Source organism: Doryrhamphus excisus, linkage group LG7 (genome assembly GCF_037039965.1).
Source record: "Doryrhamphus excisus strain RoL-2023G ecotype Guam linkage group LG7, RoL_Dexc_Guam_v1.1, whole genome shotgun sequence".
In the NCBI taxonomy this organism is placed as follows: domain Eukaryota; kingdom Metazoa; phylum Chordata; class Actinopteri; order Syngnathiformes; family Syngnathidae; genus Doryrhamphus; species Doryrhamphus excisus.
This window is the reverse complement of record NC_136363.1, coordinates 14,187,357-14,211,538: the sequence shown is the minus strand read 5'-3', so window position 1 is coordinate 14,211,538 and position 24,182 is coordinate 14,187,357. Positions and strand designations below refer to the sequence as shown.

The 24,182-nt window shown below is 46.9% G+C and overlaps 1 long non-coding RNA gene across 1 annotated transcript in view; it reads right to left on the bottom strand.

Moving 5' to 3' along the window:
- LOC144899546 (uncharacterized) overlaps positions 1–24,182 on the bottom strand; it is a 54,486-nt gene continuing 30,304 nt past the window's right edge. Inside the window, exon 4 of the long non-coding RNA XR_013627741.1 lies at positions 1–700. This is a non-coding gene — a long non-coding RNA (uncharacterized LOC144899546). The remainder of the gene's footprint in view (positions 701–24,182) is intronic.

Here is a 24,182-nt window from a genome sequence, read left to right as displayed (position 1 = left end):
AGACGAATACAAACACTGCACACAAAGACACACATCACCATTTCTATACTATATTAAAATAGTACAACTACAAAAGGTTGTTGTGGGTGAACATTTTTGAGAATCAAGTACTGATGACATCATAGATAGGCTACCTATCTGACTTCCTGGTCTGGGTGCCATTTTGTAACTTAGCAGGCTTTCTTCTTTGTTAGAAGCTAAAGATGATTGGTGATCATAAATACAGGAAGAACACAGTTGGACTCAAACAGTGTGTACTAACCTGACAAGACGCTTGCAGTGTTGTACCCTAAGCAGAAAATGTACACAAACCAAATACATTTCCCCAGTTGACTGTCAAAAGTTAGATGCTAACCGAGCATTGATTAAGCCAACCAAGGTCCACATCGTTAATCCACATCGTTACAGATGCTGTTGGTTGGGTGGGAAAGGGGACAAGCCTGAGGAGAACCTGTGAGAGATGATACCAGGAGATCAGGGCCAAGTCTGACAGACTGAGGGTGGTTGATCAGGAAGTGTTTAATCCAGGAGCAGGTGAGGGGGCGGATCTGGAGATGGAGCCGATTGGGGACCTAGATGTCAGGGAGAGGTCCTGGATGCTGAGTTGTAGTCTTTACGTAGGTCTTGTTCTCCAGATGCCCCGGCACTGACTGGAGCGTTAGATTACATCTTCTGTGGACCAATCTGTCCTCCAGGCAACCTGTTGGGGATCAGAGAGATCAGAGACCAGTCATTCAAAATTGCCTTCTTGAGATCCAGGAGCACGACACCACCAACTGATGTTTTCAGTGAAATAACAAGTTTCAGCTTGGGTGGAGTAATTGGCTCTAAATTGGATCTAAATTGGCTCTAATTGTAAGGGGTGTAGAACAAAGGGTGCGGCGTTTAAACGATTAATCATTTGTTTTGCTGGCAGGTTCTCCGTAATCTCTGTTACCCTGGACACTGGTGGGTCTATAGTTTACCATAGAACTCTCCACTTGTCAAAATGGAGCTGCTTTCCACATGCTTGGGGACATTTTTGGTAGAACAGATGAATAATAACTTTGGAGACGGGCCATGTTTTGAGCATCACGGCATCCACACCAAACAACCATCTGGTCGGAAGCTGCACTGTAATTGAGCGTCTCATGGATAGCATACAGTAACATAGCGGCGAGCCTATTTCTGGTGTCTTCAGTTGATAACCTACTATGCAGTCCCACAACCCTTGTGGCCCACTGGTTCAAAGCGCTAAGTTTTTGTGGCCCTATAGGTGGCGCTTGAGGCCCAAGTCTGGGTCCCGGCCCTATGGTTACAGTTTTTCTCGATTGTTTAAACACATTTTCTGAAAGGATGCCTCATATTCTCAGAACTCTACACACAAATCCAAAAATCACTCACACATTTCTGAAAAGCCCTCAATTCTCCTGCAAAATGAAACTTTACATCCAAAACAGTCTTTATTCTTCTCAAAATGGTGTTTTGTCTCCAAATGACGCACACCAACCACAATATGAACAAACATTTGTATGAACCAGTTGAACACTGATGTGCTCAGTGTAAAACACTGTGATTACATCATATTCATCATGACTCGGGCCTTTTTGTGTTCAGTGTGACACTTCTTGCAAAATATTTTAGAATTGTTTTTTGGGTTTTTATGTATTTTTTGGACTCAGAACACAAAATTACACATAAATATATATTTGTTATTTTTCACAGAAAAACCATGTACGAAGTGTTCATCACAGCCAACACAAAGTTCCACATACAGTGGCCTGCATCTAAATGTATACAGCTTCAGTTAAAGAAATAATAATAATCATAAACAAAAAATCAATCAATAACAAAGCAAAAGACTATGCTGCATCACGTCTTCTGTTTGGGACAGGTCACAGCACGTCATCTACATCACATGCAAGGTTTTGTCTGGCCAAGCAGCGGGGGAAATATCGCCTATGGCGAATCCAGCCATGGAAAGCATCCGCTGGAATGTCTCCACATGCATCTTCCATAGCTTGGAGAAGGGGATTGTGTGTTTGTGGATTTCTGACCCTTTGTCCAGCCTCCCTCATTGTTAGACCATGGTTTACCACATGGTCAACCAAAGTGGCCCTGATCTCATCACAGATTGTGGCCCTCATCCCTCCTAGTCCTCGTCCTCTCATTCTCACACTTCTGGCTCTCCCTCTGATTTCAGTGTTGGCGTCCATTGTTCCAAAGAACAAAAAAGAAGAACAGAGAAACTCACCTGTTGCCGTTTTATGCTAAAGCTCTGATTGCTAAATGTAAAAATGTGTGCCAGGTGTTTACCCATGTGACGAGTCAGTGTGAATAATAGGAATATTAATTTGATTGTTTTGAGTGACATTGTGTTCTTTGTGAAAAGAATAAGTTTACTTCATGAAAATTGTGCCAAAACTCGGAAAATTGTGTGTAGTGTTTTGAAAAAAGTGTGTTGTAGATCTGCAGTCTGAGTGTAAAGCAGGACTTGTGCTTATAGTTTAGCAGACTTGGTTCATGTAGTTTGTGCATTGGTTATATGCTGTGGTCATTGTGTCTCAGGCATCACAAATTGTGTGTAAACAATCGAGAAAAACTGTAAAGAGGACCAATCATGCTCCACACAGAAGGCTTTCTAGATCTTCCAGATTCTGCAGTATTTCCATGGACTTCTTGTTTTCTGCCCAAACAGTCTATTAATTTACACCACCCCGGTCGTGATCTAGGCCACTCCACTGTGATGAGTTGCACTTCCAAGCGCTCCCGAGGACTTCTGGACAACTACTGAGCGCATGATGTCCAATTATTTACACAAAACAAACAAAGTTAGGACCATGAAAAACGGATACTTACAGTTTGCTATTCTGACGCTGCAACACGACCAAGTAACGTTGGCAAGGTCGTCCATATTCACAATATGGTCCCGTGAGCCTTCACAGATGGGTGTATTTTTCTCTTGCTGGCCAGGAATCAGAAACTCCAAATATGTCCCGCGTGCCATTGCTAACACGTAGACGGGGAGGGGGGCATGCCAGGTCCAGGTTGCACTGACATCATTACAATTCAGAGTTTAAAAAAAAATCTGTGAAATCATGTGCTGCTTTCAGGGCTCACTTCCAAATCTCATTACTGCCGCTTTGGCATCGCTTAACATGACAATACAACACAATACCGTGCACAGGCTGCACACGTGATAAAAAGGGCTTCTGTTTGAAAAACACAACATGAAAAAGTTCAGCGTGGTGTCCAACACTCAGCACAAAACTCTGCCATTTGGCTTTTAGCAACAAAAAAGGGAACGAGGCAGGTCGATTTTGACCCTAGGTTAGTGATACTGTTGTCATGTTTGATTTCAGGCCCCACGGACTGTGGAAAAGCGTTTTTTGTAAAAAGTATTTTCTAAAAGTGAACATGTAATGTGTAGCTCCAAATGTGGTGTGGATTTCAAGCTTTTATCAAGCCACGCACCATGAAACACAAACAACAAGCAAGACGTACAGCCTGATTCTTTCCATGCGACCAGACGCATCTCATCATCCCGGACGACCACGCCCACAAGCGTCATCAAATCTAAAATGTGAGTGAGTGAGACCTCTCACTCTGACACAAACATGTTTTTTTAATTCCAGTGTCAGCTCCAAATAAGATGAGTTTATTTACGATACTGGTTCTAAATTCGAAATGTTTGCAAACTGAGACCTGGGGGCCACATGCGGCCCGCTAAGTGTTCTTGAACCCTGGAGCTGAGTGCGGCCCGCAAGTCAATAAGGCCTTGGGTATACTAGTCGCTGGCAAGCAAAAGAGACGGACTCTGCAGTCTGCTGAGTCTTTTGCAGTACCTTTTGAAAAGACCATTTCGGGGTTTGAAAGCGAAAACGTTTTCAAAGTAGGAATGAGTGTGTGAAATGGGAGATTTTGTCACTAGACAGGTCTTCATATTAAAGGGTGAGAAAAAGAGTAAGTCTTTGAGGAAGCAGAGGCAAGAATTCTCCGCCCTCACCGGGGTAGAAGCTTGAGAATTACCTCAAAGAAAAGTTCATTACTCTCTCACTGACAAACAACCCTGTTGTTAGTTTTCCCTAGGAAGCTCATCATAACAGGGACCAAATTATTCCCAAGATGGGAAATAAAAGTGGGAAACCACAAGTCAAAAAAGAAGAATTAAAGTGCAAGGATTGGTGTTACATTTTTCAACTCCAACCAACCCAAATAAACCATCTAAAAATATGGATTAACAAGTATGGTTTTGATGGACAATTATCCATCCCTAAATTAATCAAATGACAACATGATATTACAAAAAACAACAAGAATAATAATAGTAGTAATAATAATAATAATAACAACAATAATAATAATGGAATAGAAAATGCTGAAATACAAATAAACACATACAAATAAATCCGATCCAATATCTTTGGCTCTTTGGCCATTTGGCGACTTGGTGCAACCTAAACAACCTGGAGCTCAACGCCCTAAAAACAGTAGACAACAGGAAGAACTCAGCCTCTCCTGTCCCCATCACCCTCTGTGACTCTACCATTGACATTGTGGAGTCCTTCCGCTTCCTGGGTACCATCATCTCCCAGGACCTCAAGTGGGAGCCGAACATCAGCTCCCTCATCAAGAAGGCTCAGCAGAGGATGTATTTCCTACATTCCTACGGCAGCTGAAGAAATTCATCCTGCCAAAGACAATGATGGTGTACTTCTACACCTCCATCATTGAGTCCATCCTCACCTCCTCCATCACCATCTGGTACGCTGCTGCCACTGCTAAGGACAAAGGCAGGCTGCGGCGTGTCATTCGGTCTGCAGAGAAGGTGATTGGCTGCAATCTCCCGTCCAGGAACCTGAGGCGTGCAGAAAGGATTGTGGCCGATCCCTCTCACCCCGGACACAGACTCTTTGAGACGCTCCCCTCTGGCAGGAGGCTGCGGGCCATCAGGACCAAAACCTCACGCCACAAGAACAGTTTCTTCCCGTCTGCTGTCAGCCTCATCAACAAGGCCCGGAACCCGGAAATGTGTCTGCACCTACTTCACCAAAACAAATTCCTAGTATGTGTTTGATCATACCTGGCAATAAACCCTTTTCTGATTCTGATTCTGATTCTGTGTGTCACACTATTAACACCCACTGTACTACATGTGGATTTAACGTATGGATTTAATTCTTTTTTTTTTTAATGTTTGTAGAGCGTGTTTAACATGTGCAAAACCCAATGCCCAGGGCAGTTTGCGACCTAGGCCAATTTCCAAAACCACAGTATTCAGTAATACACATGGACTTTATTGAGCTAAATAAAAGTGTAAAAAAAAACACTGACACTCTCCCAAGTGGGAAGGACCTCATCAAGTATTGTTAACGACACCGACTGCATTGAAATTGCAGAAAGAAGTACTTGGGTACATCAATCGCATTGTAAAGTAGTCATTGTTCGGGAGTCTGACAAGGAAGGTAAAGACCCATCTGTGACGCAGGGGACTTCAGAGTTCTACACTCTGGGGCATCGTGCTGAGCAGTGAAGATTATAGCACATACCCTCGGCCAGAAAACCGAACAATGCATCCTGGTTTTAAGGGCACTATAGCAGAATGGCACAAAATGTAACAGTAACCAAAATGCCCACCGGCTGACCAATAACTATAGTAGTCGGGTTAAGCTATAAATAATATAATAATTAATACCTGGTAAATGTTCATGTCAATGTGACTGTTGTAACAAATCCAATAGTAAAAATGAAAGGCATCACCATCATGAAAACAGATGCATCAGTAGATTTTAAAATGTTAGTATCAGGAATTTTTAACAACTGGTTTTTAAACATTGAACAAGCAGCAGAAAGTGCCGCAAACTATGTTAAAAATAGTAGTTGTGTTGCATGTATGACCATGACCCCACTTCTCCGGATTGTACCAGCACTGGTACCAGGACGCTACTTGCGTCCTTAAAGTAATGACACTGTCACCATCATGTTTATCTTTCAGCGCATGCTCAGATATGACGTGACACGCAGATCCAGACGTTCTTCACTTTTAAAAATGGAGGCCAGCAATCGGCACTGGACTAAGCAAAGTTTGTTTTTGATTCAAACTAAATTCCAAGACTGGACAGACGAAAAACTGATAATACAGAGTTATTCCAACAAGTGAAAGAAAAACTGATGTTGATGTTTACGTTTTACTGGGCATACCCCATTGACTATTCTGTTTGATTTTCACCGCGCATGTAGACGAGAGATTGGAATAATCCTTTCCATGGATACCGTTGTTTCCCGAAAGGTCATTCGGAAAGAGAAAAACATGTAAAAACGTGGCTACTGTCGAGTGTCTGTGGTGTAAAGACTGGCCGAGCAATGTAATATTGGTCCGTGTGGCAACACCTACCTTGTTCCACCGATAGACTTATTGATGCACGTGTGAGGTCGTGGTGACATTTTGTAACATTTTTGGTTTGTGGTGTGTCACAAGATTTTTCCAATGTAAAAAACTCTGCTCTAGAGCAGACGTGTGGTGGTGGTGCGGGGACGAATACCTTGATGACATCGTATATATGCGACCGGAACATGTGCAGTAGTGACATTACTGATTCCAGTATCTATCTACCCTATGAATGTTGACATGTTACTAAATGCTATCATTGAAGCAGATAAACATCACCTCCCAAACTATGTAACTCCTCCGATAGAGGTAACGAGGCCACAACGCAAACAAGAGGGTCGCAGGGGGAGCGGATATCAGCTGTAAGAAAAAGGAAACACTGGAAAATGGTGGTTTGCCTCCACAACGGCAGTTTAATGACTCCAAACCAAACCTGCATATCATCCCCTCCCAACCTAACTAACTAACTCAACTTCCCACCCGCCAACTAAGACAACCATGGAACACCAACTTAATCCCAAACGTTTACCCCCCACCCTGAAAGGGTCCCAAAGTTCACCTAAGAGTCAAAGTTTGGCCCATTTGCCATGATGGACCTCGGAATTCCGCTTGGCTCTAGGATTTCGCCCTCCTTCCTTATCGCCTGACTCATCAGAGAGGAGGAGCACCCAGAGTCAAGGACTGTATCCCCACGCGAGCCTCGCAGGCCTACAGGCACGGCCAAAAGGGCTTGTTCTCCCACTGCAAAGACGAGGTCAGCTGCTGTGCTTCGGCTTGACCCCTGCTCCGCCTTCTTGCCCGGCCTTTTCGCTGGGTTAGCCTGTTGTACACGGCTCCAATAGTCTTTGGCGTTACTCCAGTCCCTCTCAATTAGGGAGCCAACCTTAACCATCTGGTCCTTTGTGGATATGATACCCCGCAAACCGCTGGCCAGCCTTGGGTTACAGGCACCGAGTATGCGTCGCACGATTTCATCTTCCTCCATGTCAGGTCTCCATTTCAGCCACGGGGCGCAGTAATCATATGCAAAGTCACGCAAACACCGATTGGGGGTTTGCACATTGCAACGTAGCTGCTCCTCAATCTCAGATTGGTAGTTGGTGGGCAACAAAAGCCTCAAGAAAGGACTGCTTGAAGGTAGCCCAGCATGTTATTTTATTGCGAGCCGCCAACCTCCCGAGAGCCAGGAAGTTCTCACATTGCTCAATGAATTCTGTTACATCAGCTGAACTCCTGGACTCTCCAAACTGGGGAAACTCCAACCTTATAGGAGGTCTCGCTGTGACCGCCGGTGGAATGGGAAAAGTGGCATCGATGCCGGGTAGCTGGTTGCTGACTGACGCTGGAGGTGCAGGCGAGGCAGGTGACTCTTGGTCAGGGTCTTCTTAAGCTCTTCGTCCCACCTTGCATCTCGGCGTTTCAAGCAGGCTACAACCATTTGATCAAACTGCTGTAGCTTGGTGTCCACATACGCCTTTAATTCCGCCATCATCGTCTCCATTGTTGCTCTAAGCCCCTCATCCCAACTGAGGGTGCTGTCCACGGCCTCCTTGAGTCTATTCTCCAACACGTCCACCTTTTGTTGGAGGGACTGAAAGTGTTCCATGTAGAGCCCTGTTTCGTTATCACCCTCTTCAGCCTGTGCGGCGTCCTGATCCGGCTGGTCCAAATACATGGACCCTAACAGGCTGGTCAGTTCTGTGACTGCTGTGTGGGTATGCCTGTAGGTGACATGTCGGCAGGGCTCAAGGAGCGGTGTCGGGTCCTGGGCTGCTTCTGCTCCGTCCCCTCTGTCGTCCTCGTCTGACACCTGCTGGCTGGAAGTTGACATAACTCCAGTTCATGGATGCAAATGTGTTATGCTGTGTGTTGTTGTATGAGAATATGCGTGGATGGAAAATAGTAGAAATACCTTGGCCAAAATTGCTTACTGAATAAGTTAGCCTTGACACTGCACAAAATGCGCATTCACGTGAATGAGGGCGCAAATGCCCGTGTGTGTGCGTGCGCAAATGTGCCGCGAGCTGATATTGTTTCATGCCCACAACTAAATCGGAACGCAGCGCATGCGTAAAGTTCACCCTCCCCAAATGTATGTACAAGCAGAACTGAAAAATGTATGAGACGACAAGGAGCGCTGATATCAATACTAACTACCCCGGCATTTAGCCAGCTGATCAGAGGAGCATTGAACATGGATGGTAAAGTCACCACATATCCATATATGGCCAGACTTCAACATGATTTCTGCCAAAAAGAAAGAAACCATTTAGTCTTTGCTAGAATTACTAGGTGGGCGATAAACAACAGCATAGGCTTTGGTGGAAAGTGGGCGGCACTTAAAATCCTGCTTGTAGACAGTAGCGGTAGCCCCGTCCCTCCTGGCAAGTCGCGACATGTTGATGACAAAAATAGTCTGGGGGGGAGGAGCTCGAGAAAGCACGGTTGACGCCCGGCTGGTGGGGGTCCAACAGGGAGCCGTCTGCCGGCACAGGTGCAAGCAGCTCGTGAGGGAGCCACCACTCGTCCCACTCTTCCCACCTGGCGAGGAATCACACACGGGGCCCTGGTTTGGGTGGTGGGGTGGCTGAGCTTTTTTTAACAGGGCAGGTGCCCGCATGCTCTCAGCCAACCTGGCTTACGGCCTTCAGCATGGTATCATCCCCAAACCCACACCTGTTGCTCTGTCCCACACTGATTGATGTCCCCCAGGTCCATGCTCCTATACACACAGTTCCACCTCTGACCACCATACACACAATACTGGACTTGGACCTCAAACTTACACCAACACCTCTTTCATTCCGGTAATCATTACACTGCATCAACACATCAGACACCACCACACTCACTCTGTGAACCCTCATAACCTTCGACCACTCAATAGACACCCATACCCCACCTCCATGATCAACAAGCCGCCTGTCACCATCAATGTAGCACTTTTTAATGTTCGCTCTCTTTTAAATAGAACCTTTTTAATGAATGATGTGATTTTAGATATTAAGTTGGACTGTCTTCTTTTGACATGGCTTGGCACGGACGCATCTGTTGTTCTCACTGAGGACTGCCCACCAAATTTTCATTTTTTATATTCTACTAGAGAGGGTAGAAGAATCCTCATCATAAATGACTCGCTGATCTCAAATGGAGTGTCTTTTACACAGTTACAAGTCATTTGAGCACCATACCTTTACTTTTAGCAGCCCTCCGATTCAAGGTATTACTGTATACAGACCACCCCATCACTCTGGTTCTTTTATCAGTGAATTCTCTGAACTTTTATCAATCATTCACACTTCTTATAACAGGATTTTATTATCTGGTGATTTTAATCTACATGTTGATGATACCTCGGATCCGATATCCAGAGAGTTTTTAAACCTTTGAAATTGTCTTGATTTTAAGCAGCACGTCACACAGCCAACTCACAACAGAGGACACACCCAGGACCTGGTCATAACCCATGGCCTGTCCATCGATGTGTCCACTGTTGTTGACCTGGCTATGTCCGACCACTACTGTGTATTTTTTAGCATCACCAGTTTTAACCAGGAGGAGGCCCCAGTGAGAACAGTAAGGAGGCGCTATCTAACTTCTGAAGTAGCTGCAAATTTTATTGAGATTTTACAGAGCACTCCTGCTGGAATTTTACCTGCACCTTGTGATTTTATCGTTGATAATTTTAACAGTAAACTGAAGTCAACTCTGGACTCAGTAGCTCCACCTGTAACGAAAAGAATAAAAAGAAAACCTACACCCCCGTGGAGAAAAAACGATGAAATCAATAAACTGAAAAGAAAATGCAAGAGTACTGAGAGAAGATGGAGAAAAACGAAATTGATGGTTCATTACGAGATTTTACGTCAACAACTCAAAACCTACAATCACGCAGTCAAAAAGGCACGAATTTCCCATTTCTCACAACTCATTTCCAACCACAAAAACAATCCCCGCTTCCTCTTCTCCACCGTTAATATTTTAACAGGCACCAATTTTAATAAAGGTTTTAAGACACCAACAGATGATCTTTGTGAAAACTTTGCAGACCACTTCAGAATTAAAATCAAGGACATCAGATCCTGCCTGTTACCTCAGAAAGTCTTGTCTGTTACCACACCTGGACTGTTGTCCTTGCCTGAGGCGAGACTGGAGAGTTTTGCCCTGGTTGATGCAAGGACACTTGGTTGAGTTTTCTCCCAAGTAAGCCCAACAACCTGCCTTTTAGATCCAATTCCCACATCACTCTTAAAATCACTTTATGGATTCTTTGAGGAGCAGTTTTTAAACATCTTGAATTGCTCTCTTCAGACGGGTGTCTTCACCACTGCCTTTAAAACGGCGGTGGTGAAGCCCCTTTCGAAGAAGAGCAATTTAGACCCCAACAATCTTAATAATTACCGACCCGTATCCAACTTGCCGTTTTTAAGTAAAATTTTCGAAAAACTGTTTTTTTTTTACCAACTTAATGACTTTTTAAACAGAAATAGCATCTTGGAGAAACATCAGTCTGGCTTTAGGAGGAACCACAGTACCGAGACAGCACTTTTAAAGATTTTAAACAACATCAGGTGGAATTTAGATAACAAAAAGCTCACAGTGTTGATTCTACTGGATCTAAGCTCTGCTTTTGATACAGTGGACCATCATGTTTTATTAAATAGACTCAGACACCTGGTCGGCCTCTCCGGTACTGTTCTTAACTGGTTTTGTTCTTATCTCACAGACCGATGATTTTATGTAAGTATGGATACATGTTCCTCAGGAACCCATGAAATTGAATGTGGGGTTCCCCAAGGCTCAATTTTAGGTCCGCTCCTTTTTAATCTTTACATGCTTCCCCTTGGGGACGTCATCAGGAAGTACGGCATCAGCTTCCATAGTTTCCATGCTGACGATACACAGCTATACATCGCCGTGTCTGCTGATGACTCAGGGCCACTTGATGCCCTTTTTAACTGCATTGTAGACATCAAGTCATGAATGGCAGACAATTTCCTGCAGCTCAACCAGGACAAAACTGAGGTTTTAGTTATAGGTCCTGAAGGCCAGAGAGAAAACTTTTACCAAAACTACAGGATCTTAAACCAGCCGAATCTGTTAAAAATTTGGGTGTGATTTTTGACTCTGAGCTAAATTTTATCCCACATATCAAAAATATAACAAAAATAGGTTTTTATCATCTTAAGAACATAGCCAGAGTCCGCCCGTTTCTCTCTCAGGCCAGTACGGAGGTGCTAATGCATGCTTTTATATCCTGTCGTTTAGAACACAGTAATGCCCTGCTCTCCGGTCTTCCCCAAAAAAGTATTTTAAATCTCCAATTATTACAGAACTCAGCCGCACGTGTGCTGACGAGGACCAGAGGGCGGGAGCACATTACACCAGTTTTAAAGTCGCTACATTGGCTCCCCGTCCGCTTCAGGATCGATTTTAAGATTCTCTTACTGGTTTTTAAATGTCTTTACCAAAAGTATCCAGTGACATCATGATGCCTGCTGATGTTGGGAGATGTACAGTCTTCGTCCTGTTGGACCTGTCTTCGGCCTTTGACATGGTGGACCACACCATTCTAATAAACAGACTGCAAGACCTGGTTGGGATGCCAGGTCCAGTCCTTTGCTGGTTTACCTCATACTTGACTGGCAGAAGTTTCAGTGTGTCTGCCAACCATATAATGTCAGAGCCGGAAATGTACTATGTGGTGTCCCCCAGGGCTCAGTCCTGGGCCCCATTCTGTTTTTATTATATGGCCAATACAGCAATTTGGCGATGTTTCCTACCATCTTTTTAGATGGATGGATGGATAGACTTCCTTTATTGTCACTGCACAATAACACAGCAATGAAATTGCCAACGAATGGCCGATGATCTTCAACTGTACTGCTCATTTAAACCATCTGAGACCTACAAAGTGACCTCCTTGATCAACTGCCTGAGTGTGAAGCAGTGGTTCAATGAAAGCGGTTTCCAACTGAAGACTGAGATATCAGAGACCCTTGTCATTGCCCCAGATGCTGCTATCCCTACTGTTAAACAGCATTCAGGTGATCTGAGCCTCTCTGCTAAAACAAAAGTGAGAAACCTGGGAGTGATCTTTGACAAGAGCATGTCACTAGAGCATCATTCCAGGCAGCTGGCAAAAAACTGTTTCTTTCAGTTGCGCAATATTGCCAAAGTCAGGTCCATGGTTTCTAGAAGTGACCTTGAAATAATAATTCATGCATTTGTGTCCTCGCGGTTGGACTACTGTAACTGTCTCTTCACAAGTAGTCCAAAATGCTGCAGCGAGGCTCCTGACCAACACCAACAGGAGAGCCCACATTACACTCGTGCTAAAATCCCTTCACTGGCTCCCTGTTGTATACCGTGTCCAATATAAAATCTTGGTGCTTACTTTCGGAGCCCTGCATGGTCAGGCCCCTGCATACCTTTGCCATCTTATCAGCCCGACACCTCAGCCCGCCGTCTAAAGTTGTCTGGGCAGCATTTGTTACTGGTCCCACGGACTTCCTTTAAAACTCCAGGAGATCGATCGTTCAAAGCAACTGTGTCCCGGCTTTGGAATGAACTTCCTCTCAACCTGCGTAAACCAGCTTACTTACTTACGTACCTTCTTACTGGACTACCATCCCAGGCCATGACTCAATGGCAAGAATATTTTACCTGGATATTCTTGGAACCGCTAGACTTTTTTTCCAAAGACTTTGTGGCCGACTTGGAAGATGTCAGTTTCAGGATACTGCATATTCATTTTGTCAACTACAAATTATTTGGCACTTGCCAAGATTTAAAATGATTTTCCTGATGATGATTGAGGGAGGGGCATAGTTCAGGCGGGAGAGTGGTGGCCTCCCAACCTGAAAGTTGTGGGTTTGATCCTCCTGTGATCATGTGAAGTACAGTTGGTCCAGTTGGTCTTATCCAATGATCTATTTGAGATTTGACTAGCATGAGTTAAGATAGACCTGGATATTCCTGGAACCACAAGACTTCTCTTCTTTTTGGCCTCCTTGGAAGATGAATTTGGGCTCACTTCGAGATCAGTCACTTTCAAGATACGGCCAACATGCCATTTTATTTTTGCTTTGGATTCTTTCTCAAGTAAAATGAAGTAGCCTCATGGACGGATCATTTCACTTGTTGGAATCATTTTTTCCTGATATCTAGTCTGTTTGTCTACTTTATCGGCTTGATTCTTATTTTAAGGTCTGTCAAGTTTCATGATATACATTTATTAAAGGTAGGGCAGGTTGCTTGGTTTCCAGGTATTTCACTCTTTGTCAGTTGTAACACATCCTTAGAATAAGTATTTCCTGTCACGTATCGGCATCACTGTGTTGCGGTGCGACCCCAGGGTGCAGAGAGCAGGACCGAATGCAGGTAAAATAATATTTATTTTATCAATAATAGCAGCAAAAGAAAACACAACTCAGCATCAGCGAGGACAACCAAACAATGATCCCACAAAAGGGAGATGCACACACCTGAACTAAATAAGACCACAAATTAGGGACAGGTGTAAATGATTAAGGCAACCAAGGAAGACAGGAAAATACAAAATAAGAGTGTGAAACGGAAACCAAAACCTAGACCGGAGCTCAAACATAAACTGTCACGCAGGAACTCACGCAGGGCGTGACAGTACACCCCCCTCAAGGACGGATCCTAGACGTCCAAAACAAGTAGCAGTCAAAGAGGGATGGGTGGTGGGGGAACCGGAGGTGGGTCGCCGACGGGACCCTTCAGGGGGTCGGCCGGGGCGGCCGGCCCGGCGGAGCCAGCAAGACCCCTCCACGCGATGGAGGGAATGGTTGGGTCGGTGTACACCCTCCGGGGGGCGCCCTCGACCAAGCGCGAGGTAGGCATCCTCAGGCGGGCGCCCTGGGAGTAGACCCAGGTCTCCGGCCGAAAGTCTAGAGGCCGTCCGGCCCCGACGCGGAGACGGCGAAGAAGCAGGCGTCCGGTCCCGGCGCGGGGAAGGAGGCGTCCGGTCCCGGCGCGGGGAAGCAGGCGTCCGGTCCCGGCGCGGGGAAGCAGGCGTCCGGTCCCGGCGCGGGGAAGCAGCAGGCATCCGGTCCCGGCGCGGGGAAGCAGCAGGCGTCCGGTCCCGGCGCGGGGAAGCAGCAGGCGTCCGGTCCCGGCGCGAAGAAGCAGCAGGCGTCCGGTCCCGGCGCGAAGAAGCAGCAGGCGTCCGGTCCCGACGCGAAGAAGCAGGCGTCCGGTCCCGACGCGGGGACGGCGAAGCAGCGGACGTCCGACCCTGACGCGCCGACGGCGAAGCAGCAGACGTCCGACCCTGACGCGCCGACGGCGAAGCAGCAGACGTCCGACCCTGACGCGCCGACGGCGAAGCAGCAGACGTCCGACCCTGACGCGCCGACGGCGAAGCAGCAGACGTCCGACCCTGACGCGCCGACGGCGAAGCAGCAGACGTCCGACCCTGACGCGCCGACGGCGAAGCAGCAGACGTCCGACCCTGACGCGCCGACGGCGAAGCAGCAGACGTCCGACCCTGACGCGCCGACGGCGAAGCAGCAGGCGTCCGACCCTGACGCGCCGACGGCGAAGCAGCAGGCGTCCGACCCTGACGCGCCGACGGCGAAGCAGCAGGCGTCCGACCCTGACGCGCCGACGGCGAAGCAGCAGGCGTCCGACCCTGACGCGCCGACGGCGAAGCAGCAGGCGTCCGACCCTGACGCGCCGACGGCGAAGCAGCAGGCGTCCGACCCTGACGCGCCGACGGCGAAGCAGCAGGCGTCCGACCCTGACGCGCCGACGGCGAAGCAGCAGGCGTCCGACCCTGACGCGGCGACGGCGAAGCAGCAGGCGTCCGACCCTGACGCGGCGACGGCGAAGCAGCAGGCGTCCGACCCTGACGCGGCGACGGCGAAGCAGCAGGCGTCCGACCCTGACGCGGCGACGGCGAAGCAGCAGGCGTCCGACCCTGACGCGGCGACGCCGAAGCAGCAGGCGTCCGACCCTGACGCGGCGACGCCGAAGCAGCAGGCGTCCGACCCTGACGCGGCGACGCCGAAGCAGCAGGCGTCCGACCCTGACGCGGCGACGCCGAAGCAGCAGGCGTCCGACCCTGACGCGGCGACGCCGAAGCAGCAGGCGTCCGACCCTGACGCGGCGACGCCGAAGCAGCAGGCGTCCGACCCTGACGCGGCGACGCCGAAGCAGCAGGCGTCCGACCCTGACGCGGCGACGCCGAAGCAGCAGGCGTCGTCCCTGCCAGAGCCTGTCCATCTGCTCCAGCAAGCCCTGCTGCTCGTCCTGCAGGTGGAGAGGGCTGTGCCTCCTCACTCCCCCAGCAGGTGGCGCCATCCTCCCCTTCCATCGGCGGGCTGGGCTGTGCTTCCACCGTAGCCCAGCAGGTGGTACTAGCCCCCCCTCTCGAAGGCGGATCCCAGACGCCGTAATCCGAGGGAGCCGAAACCAGGGCAGGGAGGAGGGAGGCTTGGAGGAGGGCCACTGGCTCCTCCAGGTCAACAGTCCCGGCCACAGCCACCTGCCTGGTCCCGAAGCTGCGCGGCTTGGGCACGGGCGGGATCAGGGACGCCACGCAGCTTGGCATGGGAGCCGGGTCTTGAAAACCCCTCGGGCTGCGCGGCTTGGGCACGGGCGAAATCCGGGATGCCACGCAGCTTGGCACGAGAGCCGGGTCTTGGGAACCCCAGTGGCTGCGTGGCTTGGGCACGGGCGCCAGGTCTTGGGGAAACCTGGGACTGTGTGGCTTAGGAACTGGAGGAATCCGAGAGGCCACGCAGCTTGGCACGGGAGCCGGGTCTTGGAAACCCCTGGGGCTGCGTGGCTTGGGAACTGGCAGAATCTGTGAGGCCACGCAGCTTGGCACGGGAGCCGGGTCTTGAAAACCCCAGGGGCTGCGTGGCTTGGGAACTGGAGGAATCTGAGATGCCACGCAGCTTGGCACGGGAGCCGGGTCTTGGAAACCCCAGGGGCTGCGTGGCTTGGGAACTGGAGGAATCCGAGAGGCCACGCAGCTTGGCACGGGAGCCGGGTCTTGGGGACACCTGGAGCTGCGTGGCTTGGGAACTGGAGGAATCCGGGGAGCCTCGCCACTTGCCACGGGAGCCGTCAGGGAACGCCCGACGGGCTGAAACTCGGCAGCAGCGAGAGAGTTCAGCTGTGCCGTGGCGTGACATGGAGAGGCGGAAGAGGGCGGCCACACCTCTTGGCGACGTGCCGTGCGCCGGCGACGCCGCCGCGTCGGAGGGTGTGCAGCGGTTACCGGGAACACCGACGCCATGGGCACTAGGGTGCCGTCCGGCCCCCACACCATGGTTTCCAGTTCCTCCGGAGTATACCTAGCACATTCTTGCTCCATTGCCTTGAAGAACTGCCGGGTCCATTCGTCGAACTCCGCGAGGTCGTCGTCGGGTCCGTCGAAGCCGGCAGGGCAAGAGGGCGGGTGCACCTCGACTTGGCGTGGAGGGGAAGACGAGCTAGGCGTCGCTCTGTGGCGCCGCGGCTTGCGTCGGCGTCGCGAAGGGTTTGGAGCGTCGTCGGCGGGTCCGGGATACAGCCACGCCGTAGCGACGAACGTGTCGTCCGGACCGCACACCAAATCCTCCATCTCCCATGGCGGCATCGCCATCTCCTCGTCCTCCATCGCCTTGAGGAGCTGCCAGGTCCAATAATCGCTCTCCGCGAGGTCGTCGTCACTTGGTGGGATCATTCTGTTACGTATCGGCATCACTGTGTTGCGGTGCGACCCCAGGGTGCAGAGAGCAGGACCGAATGCAGGTAAAATAATATTTATTTTATCAATAATAGCAGCAAAAGAAAACACAACTCAGCATCAGCGAGGACAACCAAACAATGATCCCACAAAGGGGAGATGCACACACCTGAACTAAATAAGACCACAAATTAGGGACAGGTGTAAATGATTAAGGCAACCAAGGAAGACAGGAAGTGAAACAGGAAAATACAAAATAAGAGTGTGAAACGGAAACCAAAACCTAGACCGGAGCTCAAACATAAACTGTCACGCAGGAACTCACGCAGGGCGTGACAATTTCCATCTTAAATCCATCCATCCATTTTCTAGTATATATATGTATTATGTATATGTTCTATACTGGTGGCCAGCCAATCCCAGGGCACATATAGACAAACAACCATTCCCACCCACATTCATACCTATGGACAATTTGAAGTCACCAATGAAGCTAACAAGTTTTGGGGATGGGGGAGGAAACCATCGGAGAAAAGCCACGCATGCACGGGGAGAACATGCAAACTCCTCTCCTGACTGGTGGCCTCCATGCTAACCACCACCGTACGGCTCAAGCTTTAAATGTCCTGCTTATTTTTTGGTCTAAAAATCTTACAGCTAGGATTTCAGTCCTGCTTATTTCTTGATAAAGAAATAAGGATTGGAAAGTAAAATACTTAAACTAGCTGCATGGACAGATCATTTCACTAGTTTGAAGTATTTTTCCCCAAATCTAGTCTTTGTATCTTATATTTGGCCAGCCCTTTTTTGAAGTGTATTGCACATTAATATGTATATATGTGTGTAATACTGTAATACTATGTAATATGTATATATAACATACGTATTAGTACAAAATGAATATGCAGTATCCTGAAAGTGACATCTTCCAAAGAGGCCAAAAAGTTTTTAGAAGAGAAGTCTAGTGGTTTCAGGAATATTCAGGTCTATCTTAACTCATGCTAGTCAAATCCCAAACAGATCATTGGATAAGATGGTAAACAGTCTTTGACTTGGTTTGTGCTTTTCCACTGCCAAGGTACTCCAAGGCGCTTTGACACTGTTAGCACATTTAGCTAGTGGTGACGCAGCATCAGGACCAACTGGGGCTTCACTATCTTGCCCAAAGATACTGTACTTCACATGATCACAGGAGGATCAAACCCGCAACCTTTGGATTGGGAGGCCACCACTCTACCGCCTGAACCGTGCCACCCCATCATGAATATTTATTGTCTTGAAGTAGAATACCATGGCTGTAGAAGCTCTGCCATTGAGTCATTGTTGGGATCGGTCATGAAAGATCCTTTCTAGTCCGTCACTGACAGGATTCTGTTGGAGGAAGTCAACGTTCAAACATTAGCCTTTAGCACTTCTTACATCAAGCCTCTGAAACAAGATTTTATTTGTTGGGAAAACCAAAAGAAGTCATTTGGAGAGTTATTTGCTGCTTTTGAACATTTCTGAACCAAAGTAGATAAAAAGGAATCCCTCACTGTAAAATGATGGCTGTGCTATAAAGTCAGTAAGTCAACAGGCAAATGATCCAACACATCTAGAAATATCATTTGAGATCTTGGAAAAGTGTACCTGTTCAATCTTTTCAATCCACCGTTTGCCCACTTCTGTTTGCCGTACCTTTTGGTTCAGTGTGGCCACCGTGTGATTTGCATACCAAAGCAGAACAAGGAGTACAGTTGCGGGTTATTGTTGCTGAGGGAACCACCCAAAAACTGTACATACAATAAGACTGTACAGGATCATCTAAACATGAACAAAAGGAGCCCAAAACCTCCAACCTCCTTTGATCAAACATCAAACATGTTGTAGAAATGTTGCTTGGTGAGTTGCTATTGACGGCACACCCAACCTTGAGCATTTCACAGCTAAATGACTTCAGAAGAAAGGAAAAAGCTCATTACCAGGATACCTTAATGAGGGCGTGACCTGTCTGGGCGCCACACGCTTTCATCTGGCAGCATATAAAAGTTGGACCAGGACGGAGACCACAACATGAAGACTCAAGTCAAACTGCAGTCCGGGTTCTAACAACAGACTTTGGTCAGTGTGGTAAGTCCTTTCTTCACCTTGACTTCCAGCGTAAAGATGAGAGGACCATGCCGCTTTTGGACCTTGTCTCCATCAATCTTGTGGAATCAGGGCTTAAAGTATTCCGGATTATATATATACTTGTATATACGTATCATGTTCTTCACACAATTTGTATGTGGAAACACGAAACAGGATTTGAGAGAAAATGTCCTTTCATGGATCTCAGAACAGTTGAGTCCAGTCCAAGTTTGGACATCCGACCATGTCCTGCTCACCAAAGCAGGAACATTTTTCTTGACCGGAAGTTCCAGTGGAGACAGCCAGCTCAGTCCTGGAGGACCAAAGGGTTTCAGTGACACACAATGATGTAACATCACACTGGTAGAGCAAAACATGAACAGGAGGAGAAAGATGTCAGTCGTCCTCCTGAGCTCTGACCAACAGGACATCATCACTTTCTATATGCCCTTCAATGTTCCTTCTCCCTGTCTTACAGGAAGCCATCTGACTTTATCTTGGACATCAGAGGACACAAAGACAACACAATGATGATCAAGACTTTCATTCTTGTATTTCTGCTCGTAGGTAAGTCATCAAACACTCGACAAGACGTGAAATATCAAACTATATACTGAGACTCCAGAACTACATACTGATATCTGACTCCATGTTGATATAGGAATACATACTGATATAGGAATATACAGGGACACATGCTGATATAGGAATATATAGGAATACATACTGATATAGGACTATATAGGAATATAATAATATATTGTTTGTGTATATGTGCCCTGTGATTGGCTGGCCACCAGTCCAGGGTGTACGCTGCCTCTTGCCTGAAGACAGCTGGGATAGGCTCCAGCACCCCCGCGACCCTCGTGAGGATAAGCGGTAGAAAATGAATGAATGAATGGTTCACTTAAATGACAAAAAAGGAAATGATCTACAAAACTTGGGGAAAGGAGATGATTTCAAAGTAAAAAAGACAGGAAGCAAAAGAAGCAAAAAGGAGCAAAGAAAGACATGCCTGCACTTGACAGAAGCAGGAAGCAGACATACTGATACATAGTACATCATACATACTGATACATAGTACATCATACATACTGATAAATAGTACATCATACATACTGATACATAGTACATCATACATACTGATACATAGTACATCATACATACTGATAAATAGTACATCATACATACTGATACATAGTACATCATACATACTGATAAATAGTACATCATACATGCTGATACATAGTACATCATACATACTGATACATAGTACATCATACATACTGATAAATAGTACATCATACATACTGATACATAGTACATCATACATACTGATATATGATTGCCTTCCTTTCTAAAAGGGACCAACAGTATGCCAAGAAGAAGACATTCTGGCCTTTGGAAACGTGAAGATGCTTTGGAACAATCAAACAGACCACTGAAGGAATATGGAGGAAGATACTATGATGATGATTATGATAAAGAAGACGATGGTGACAATGACAATGATGAAGACGAGGATGAAGATGATGGCAATGAAGATGAGGATGAAGATGATGACAATGATGAGGATGATGATGAGGAAGATGATGAAGATGAGGACAATGAAGATGATGATGATGACAATGATGAAGGTGCTGCTGATGATGATGGTGATGACAATGATGATGAGGACGATGATGATGATAATGATGAGGATGATGATGAAGAGGATGATGATAATGAAGATGAGGACGATGAAGATGATGACAATAATGATGATGAAGGTGATGATGATGACAATGATGAAGGTGATGATGACGATGATGAAGGTGATGATGACAATGATGATGATGACGATGATGAAGGTGATGATGACGATGATGATGATGATGAGGACGATGATGATAATGATGATGATGGTAATGAAGATGATGATAATGATGATGATGAAGGTGAGGATGATGAAGATGATGATGGGGATGATGACGATGATGAAAATGATGATGAAGATGATGAGGACGATGATGAAGATGACGATAATGATGAAGAAAATGATGGTGATGAAGATGATGATGAAGGTAATGATGATGACGAAGATGATGATGACAACAATGATGATGACAACAATGATGATGAAGATGACAACGACGATGATGACAATGAAGACGAAGATGATGATGACGATGATGAAGGTGCTGATGATGAAAATGAGGAGGAGGAGGAGGAGAATGATGAAGATGATGACGATGATGAAGGTGATGACGACGACAATGAAGATGATGGTGATGACAATGATGATGACAGAGATGATGATGATGACGATGAAGACGGTGATAATGATGACAATGATGGTGATGATGATGAAGAGGAAGATGATGAAAGTAATGATGATGATGATGATGATGAAGACGATAATGATGACGAAGATGGTGATGATGATGACGAGGATGATGAGGAAGATGATGAAGGTGATGAAGATGGTGATGAAGGTGATGATGATGACGACAATGATGACGGAGATGATGACAATGAAGACGAGGATGATGATGAAGGCGATGATGATGAAGAAGAAGATGATGATGAAGAAGAAGATGATGATGAAGGTGATGACAATGATGACGATGATGATGATGACGAAGATGATGATGACGAAGATGTTGATGATGGCGATGATGAGGATGGTGATGAGGAAGATAACGATGATGAAAATGACGATGATGAAGATGATGGTGATGATAATGATGATGACGGCAATGAAGATGATGATGAAAGTAACGATGATGGCAATGAAGATGATGATGAGGGTGATGAAGATAATGATGACGAAGGTGATGACGATGACAATGAAGATGATGGTGATGATGATATTGATGACGAAGATGGTGATGATGATGACGAGGATGATGACGAGGATGATGACGAGGATGACGACAGAGATGATGATGATGACGATGATGATGATGAAGATGGTGATGATGATGACGAGGATGATGTAGGTGATGAAGAAGATGATGATGATGAAGACGACGATGACAGAGATGATGACAATGAGGATGAGGATGATGATGATGAAGGTGGTGACGATGTAGGTGATGATGAAGAAGATGATGACGATGAAGGCAATGATGATAATGACGAAGATGATGATGAGGAGGAGGATGATGATGAGGAAGATAACGATGATGAAGATGGTGATGATGGAGATGGAGAAGGTGAAGATGATGACAGAGACGGTGAAGATGATGATAGAGACGGTGGAGATGATGATAGAGACGGTGGAGATGATGACAGAGACGGTGGAGATGATGATAGAGACGGTGAAGATGATGATAGAAACGGTGAAGATGATGACAGAGACGGTGAAGATGATGACAGAGACGGTGGAGATGATGATAGAGACGGTGAAGATGATGATAGAAACGGTGAAGATGATGACAGAGACGGTGAAGATGATGACAGAGACGGTGGAGATGATGATAGAGACGGTGAAGATGATGATAGAAACGATGAAGATGATGACAGAGACGGTGAAGATGATGACAGAGACGGTGAAGATGATGACAGAGACGGAGAAGATGATGACAGAGACGGTGGAGATGATGACAGAGACGGTGGAGATGATGATAGAGACGGTGAAGATGATGATAGAGACGGTGAAGATGATGATAGAGACGGTGGAGATGATGACAGAGACGGTGGAGATGATGATAGAGACGGTGAAGATGATGACAGAGACGGTGAAGATGATGACAGAGACGGTGGAGATGATGATAGAGACGGTGAAGATGATGACAGAGACGGTGAAGATGATGACAGAGACGGTGAAGATGATGACAGAGACGGTGGAGATGATGACAGAGACGGTGGAGATGATGATAGAGACGGTGAAGATGATGATAGAGACGGTGAAGATGATGATAGAGACGGTGGAGATGATGACAGAGACGGTGGAGATGATGATAGAGACGGTGAAGATGATGATAGAAACGATGAAGATGATGACAGAGACGGTGAAGATGATGACAGAGACGGTGAAGATGATGACAGAGACGGTGAAGATGATGACAGAGACGGTGGAGATGATGACAGAGACAGAGAAGATGATGACAGAGACGGTGGAGATGATTGTCCAGATGAAAACAAGATGGTGATCAAGGGTACCAGCCTGGTGGTGAAGTTGGGTATCGGTGCCAAAGGTGCTGCCATTGAGGTTAAAGGCAGCGATGTGGTGGTTGAGTTAGCGCTACATAGTCAAGTTAGCAGTCACAATGTTAGCGACCATGACAACGATGGTGGTGTCAAGGTTCTCGTCCCCAAGTAACACATCTACCTCATCCTACTCTACCCATCCATTTCTATGGCGCTTTTCCTCACAGGGGGTATGCTGGAGCCTATCCCAGCTCTCTTTGGCTGTCTCCACCCCGGACCGGCACACAAACTCTGCCATCTTGCTGGACATTCTATCTTGTTTCTGTTTGCTCCTTTTCCACCAAGACCAACACAAGAGTTCCTGGACCTCCAAGGCTCCTGGGGTTCCTGTGTGTTTTGTGTTTCCACCGCACTTCAGAGTTGAATTGATTTATTCAAATCAGGCTGATGGCGTGTGAAGGATTTTTATATTTGTCATGATTCACATGACATGTCAGACCTTTGCTGTTGTTTCTCATCATTTCCTGTTTGGACTTTTGTTTTGTCGTGTTCATTTCATGTGGCCACTCACCCTTGCTTACACTTCACGTGTTGACAATTTGTCCACACAGAGCAGCTACCATATCCCATTTTGATCCAATGATCTACCAATGTACACCATCTGGCGTCCGCCTGTTGCCTTGTTGCCTTGTTGCCTTGTTGCCTTGTAGCCTTGTTGCCGTGTTGCCTTGTTGCCTTGTTGCCTTGTTGCCTTGTTGCCTTGTTGCCTTGTTGCCGTGTTGCCTTGTTGCCTTGTTGCCTTGCCACTCTGCCTGCAAGGTTTTTTAAGAATGTTTCAATTAAACCGACTGCACATATGTCTCTGCT